The sequence below is a fragment of the Carassius auratus genome, unplaced genomic scaffold, assembly GCF_003368295.1.
Source record: "Carassius auratus strain Wakin unplaced genomic scaffold, ASM336829v1 scaf_tig00017678, whole genome shotgun sequence".
Lineage (NCBI taxonomy): Eukaryota > Metazoa > Chordata > Actinopteri > Cypriniformes > Cyprinidae > Carassius > Carassius auratus.
In genome coordinates this window covers 17,501-22,500 of record NW_020524804.1, presented here as the reverse complement: position 1 = coordinate 22,500, position 5,000 = coordinate 17,501, and the positions used below count along the sequence as shown (strand labels likewise).

The 5,000-nt window shown below is 45.6% G+C and overlaps 8 non-coding genes across 8 annotated transcripts; all 8 read right to left on the bottom strand.

The window, feature by feature from the left end:
- Positions 1-111: 111 nt before the first annotated feature.
- trnaq-cug (transfer RNA glutamine (anticodon CUG)) lies at positions 112-183 on the bottom strand. The gene has a single exon. It is a non-coding gene; the product is annotated as a tRNA-Gln (tRNA).
- Positions 184-590: 407 nt separating this feature from the next.
- Positions 591-662, bottom strand: trnaq-cug (transfer RNA glutamine (anticodon CUG)). Its single transcript has one exon. It is a non-coding gene; the product is annotated as a tRNA-Gln (tRNA).
- A 454-nt stretch (positions 663-1,116) lies between these two features.
- On the bottom strand, positions 1,117-1,188 carry trnap-agg (transfer RNA proline (anticodon AGG)). Its single transcript has one exon. It is a non-coding gene; the product is annotated as a tRNA-Pro (tRNA).
- Positions 1,189-1,664: 476 nt separating this feature from the next.
- Positions 1,665-1,736, bottom strand: trnaq-cug (transfer RNA glutamine (anticodon CUG)). The gene has a single exon. It is a non-coding gene; the product is annotated as a tRNA-Gln (tRNA).
- A 920-nt stretch (positions 1,737-2,656) lies between these two features.
- On the bottom strand, positions 2,657-2,728 carry trnaq-cug (transfer RNA glutamine (anticodon CUG)). Its single transcript has one exon. It is a non-coding gene; the product is annotated as a tRNA-Gln (tRNA).
- Positions 2,729-3,182: 454 nt separating this feature from the next.
- trnap-agg (transfer RNA proline (anticodon AGG)) lies at positions 3,183-3,254 on the bottom strand. The gene has a single exon. It is a non-coding gene; the product is annotated as a tRNA-Pro (tRNA).
- A 477-nt stretch (positions 3,255-3,731) lies between these two features.
- trnaq-cug (transfer RNA glutamine (anticodon CUG)) lies at positions 3,732-3,803 on the bottom strand. The gene has a single exon. It is a non-coding gene; the product is annotated as a tRNA-Gln (tRNA).
- Positions 3,804-4,209: 406 nt separating this feature from the next.
- trnaq-cug (transfer RNA glutamine (anticodon CUG)) lies at positions 4,210-4,281 on the bottom strand. The gene has a single exon. It is a non-coding gene; the product is annotated as a tRNA-Gln (tRNA).
- Positions 4,282-5,000: the final 719 nt, after the last annotated feature.

The following is a 5,000-nucleotide window of genomic DNA, read 5'->3' as shown; positions in this document are numbered from 1 at the left end:
TAGATTGTTAGGAGGCCATTGTACCAATACATTTTAAGACACACTGCCACAGAGAAAGTTGTGACATACCACAAGCTCCTCCTTGCCAAGCACTGCCAGACAGACTCTCGAAGGTTCCACCGAGATTTGAACTCGGATCGCTGGATTCAGAGTCCAGAGTGCTAACCGTTACACCATGGAACCTACAGTGTCTGCACATCTGTTTGAAGTGTACAAAACACTCAAGGAGGCTCTGCGAACAGCAACTAACCAGCAAGCATCAGAACGTTCTGGGATTTGAACTCGGGCCCACTTGGTCTCTTCAGCAATAAAAGAAAAAAAAAACAAAACCCAACTCCAACTAGCCCTCAGATGCTCCTGCAACTAGCAAACGCAAGATGAAGGCTCACAGGTCCGTGAAGCGATCCAAGAATCTATTTTTTGCCATATCTCCACTGCTTGGGCTGCATTCCTAAAGCAATGATTAGAAAAATGTCAAGTCAAAGTTTAAACTGCAGATGAAGAACTAAGAAGAGCAGCGAGAACTGGGCATGAAAACATGCAGACGCAGCTTCAGTCTTAATTGACAGCAGCATATGTTGGACTCTTGAAGGTTCCACCGAGATTTGAACTCGGATCGCTGGATTCAGAGTCCAGAGTGCTAACCGTTACACCATGGAACCTACAGTGTCTGCACATCTGTTTGAAGTGTAGAAAACACTCAAGGAGGCTCAGCGAACAGCAACTAACCAGCAAGCATCAGAACGGTCTGGGATTTGACCTCGGGCCCACTTGGTCCCGTTCAGCAATAAAAGAAAAAAAAAACAAACCCCAACTCCAACAAGCCCTCAGATGCTCCTGCAACTAGCAAAAGCAAGACGAAGGCTCACAGGGCCGTGAAGCGATACAAGAATCTATTTTTTGCCATATCTCCACTGCTTGCATTCCTAAACCAATATTTAGAAAAATGTCAAGTCAAAGTTTAAACTGCAGATGAAAACTGAGAAGAGCAGCGAGAAGTGGGTATGAAAACATGCAGACGCAGCTTTAGTGTTAATTGACAGTGGCATACGTTTGGCCCAGGAATGGCAGAATAGACTGAAACTGCTCAAGAAAAGATGCTGTAAAGACAGAAGAGGGCTCGTCCGGGATTTGAACCCGGGACCTCTCGCACCCTAAGCGAGAATCATACCCCTAGACCAACGAGCCACAGATTGCTGTTCAGTGGAGGTCACTTCGCCACGTACTTCAGTCTGCTCGATGCTACGGTCGCTCCAACATCCTGCCTCTGTAGCTGACAAGGGCAGACATAGAACTCATGCACTGACCAGATTTCTGAGAAACTCAATTTTTACGTACCAGCTCTAGCTTGGCCTGCCTTCGTAGAATAATGTTGATTAAAATACCAAACGACAAAACACATGAGCTGAATTTAACAGCAGAAACCAACATCGTGGCAGTGACACACAAATCTTGCCGATGAGAAGCTTTCTGAGGTCTGTAATGCTTCTTCACAGAGTGTCAGGTGACACCTGTCTTGTCAATTTAGTTCCTGCTCAGTTTTATGTGAGTTCTAGATTGTTAGGAGGCCATTGTACCAATACATTTTAAGACACACTGCCACAGAGAAAGTTGTGACATACCCCAAGCTCCTCCTTGCCAAGCACTGCCAGACAGACTCTCGAAGGTTCCACCGAGATTTGAACTCGGATCGCTGGATTCAGAGTCCAGAGTGCTAACCATTACACCATGGAACCTACAGTGTCTGCACATCTGTTTGAAGTGTAGAAAACACTCAAGGAGGCTCAGCGAACAGCAACTAACCAGCAAGCATCAGAATGTTCTGGGATTTGAACTCGGGCCCACTTGGTCCCGTTCAGCAATAAAAGAAAAAAAAACAAAACCCCAACTCCAACTAGCCCTCAGATGCTCCTGCAACTAGCAAACGCAAAATGAAGGCTCACAGGTCCGTGAAGCGATCCAAGAATCTATTTTTTGCCATATCTCCACTGCTTGGGCTGCATTCCTAAACCAATGATTAGAAAAATGTCAAGTCAAAGTTTAAACTGCAGATGAAGAACTAAGAAGAGCAGCGAGAAGTGGGTATGAAAACATGCAGACGCAGCTTAGTCTTAATTGACAGTGGCATACGTTTGGCCCAGGAATGGCAGAATAGACTGAAACTGCTCAAGAAAAGATGCTGTAAAGACAGAAGAGGGCTCGTCCGGATTTGAACCCGGACCTCTCGCACCCTAAGCGAGAATCTACCAGTGTCTGCCACAGATCTGTTTGAGTGTAGAAAACTTCAAGGCAGCTCTCACGAACAGCAACTAACCAGCAACATCAGAATGTTCTGGATTTGAACTCTGGCCCACTTGGTCTCTCAGCAATAAAAGAAAAAAAAAAAAACAAACCCCAACTCCAACTAGCCCTCAGATGCTCCTGCAACTAGCAAAAACGCAAGATGAAGGCTCACAGGTCCGTGAAGCGATCCAAGAATCTATTTTTTGCCATATCTCCACTGCTTGGGCTGCATTCCTAAAGCAATGATTAGAAAAATGTCAAGTCAAAGTTTAAACTGCAGATGAAGAACTAAGAAGAGCAGCGAGAACTGGGCATGAAAACATGCAGACGCAGCTTCAGTCTTAATTGACAGCAGCATATGTTGGACTCTTGAAGGTTCCACCGAGATTTGAACTCGGATCGCTGGATTCAGAGTCCAGAGTGCTAACCGTTACACCATGGAACCTACAGTGTCTGCACATCTGTTTGAAGTGTAGAAAACACTCAAGGAGGCTCAGCGAACAGCAACTAACCAGCAAGCATCAGAACGGTCTGGGATTTGAACCTCGGGCCCACTTGGTCCCGTTCAGCAATAAAAGAAAAAAAAACAAACCCCAACTCCAACAAGCCCTCAGATGCTCCTGCAACTAGCAAAAGCAAGACGAAGGCTCACAGGGCCGTGAAGCGATACAAGAATCTATTTTTTGCCATATCTCCACTGCTTGCATTCCTAAACCAATATTTAGAAAAATGTCAAGTCAAAGTTTAAACTGCAGATGAAAACTGAGAAGAGCAGCGAGAAGTGGGTATGAAAACATGCAGACGCAGCTTTAGTGTTAATTGACAGTGGCATACGTTTGGCCCAGGAATGGCAGAATAGACTGAAACTGCTCAAGAAAAGATGCTGTAAAGACAGAAGAGGGCTCGTCCGGGATTTGAACCCGGGACCTCTCGCACCCTAAGCGAGAATCATACCCCTAGACCAACGAGCCACAGATTGCTGTTCAGTGGAGGTCACTTCGCCAGGTACTTCAGTCTGCTCGATGCTACGGTCGCTCCAACATCCTGCCTCTGTAGCTGACAAGGGCAGACATAGAACTCATGCACTGACCAGATTTCTGAGAAACTCAATTTTTACGTAACAGCTCTAGCTTGGCCTGCCTTCGTAGAATAATGTTGATTAAAATACCAAACGACAAAACACATGAGCTGAATTTAACAGCAGAAACCAACATCGTGGCAGTGACACACAAATCTTTTCCGATGAGAAGCTTTCTGAGGTCTGTAATGCTTCTTCACAGAGTGTCAGGTGACACCTGTCTCGTCAATTTAGTTCCTGCTCAGTTTTATGTGAGTTCTAGATTGTTAGGAGGCCATTGTACCAATACATTTTAAGACACACTGCCACAGAGAAAGTTGTGACATACCACAAGCTCCTCCTTGCCAAGCACTGCCAGACAGACTCTCGAAGGTTCCACCGAGATTTGAACTCGGATCGCTGGATTCAGAGTCCAGAGTGCTAACCGTTACACCATGGAACCTACAGTGTCTGCACATCTGTTTGAAGTGTACAAAACACTCAAGGAGGCTCTGCGAACAGCAACTAACCAGCAAGCATCAGAACGTTCTGGGATTTGAACTCGGGCCCACTTGGTCTCTTCAGCAATAAAACAAAAAAAAACAAAACCCAACTCCAACTAGCCCTCAGATGCTCCTGCAACTAGCAAACGCAAGATGAACGCTCACAGGTCCGTGAAGCGATCCAAGAATCTATTTTTTGCCATATCTCCACTGCTTGGGCTGCATTCCTAAAGCAATGATTAGAAAAATGTCAAGTCAAAGTTTAAACTGCAGATGAAGAACTAAGAAGAGCAGCGAGAACTGGGCATGAAAACATGCAGACGCAGCTTCAGTCTTAATTGACAGCAGCATATGTTGGACTCTTGAAGGTTCCACCGAGATTTGAACTCGGATCGCTGGATTCAGAGTCCAGAGTGCTAACCGTTACACCATGGAACCTACAGTGTCTGCACATCTGTTTGAAGTGTAGAAAACACTCAAGGAGGCTCAGCGAACAGCAACTAACCAGCAAGCATCAGAACGGTCTGGGATTTGACCTCGGGCCCACTTGGTCCCGTTCAGCAATAAAAGAAAAAAAAAACAAACCCCAACTCCAACAAGCCCTCAGATGCTCCTGCAACTAGCAAAAGCAAGACGAAGGCTCACAGGGCCGTGAAGCGATACAAGAATCTATTTTTTGCCATATCTCCACTGCTTGCATTCCTAAACCAATATTTAGAAAAATGTCAAGTCAAAGTTTAAACTGCAGATGAAAACTGAGAAGAGCAGCGAGAAGTGGGTATGAAAACATGCAGACGCAGCTTTAGTCTTAATTGAATGTGGCATACGTTTGGCCCAGGAATGGCAGAATAGACTGAAACTGCTCAAGAAAAGATGCTGTAAAGACAGAAGAGGGCTCGTCCGGGATTTGAACCCGGGACCTCTCGCACCCTACGCGAGAATCTACAGTGTCTGCACATCTGTTTGAAGTGTAGAAAACATTCAAGGAGGCTCTGCGAACAGCAACTAACCAGCAAGCATCAGAATGTTCTGGGATTTGAACTCTGGCCCACTTGGTCTCTTCAGCAATAAAAGAAAAAAAAAAACAAACCCCAACTCCAACTAGCCCTCAGATGTTCCTGCAACTAGCAAACGCAAGATGAAGGCTCACAGGTCCG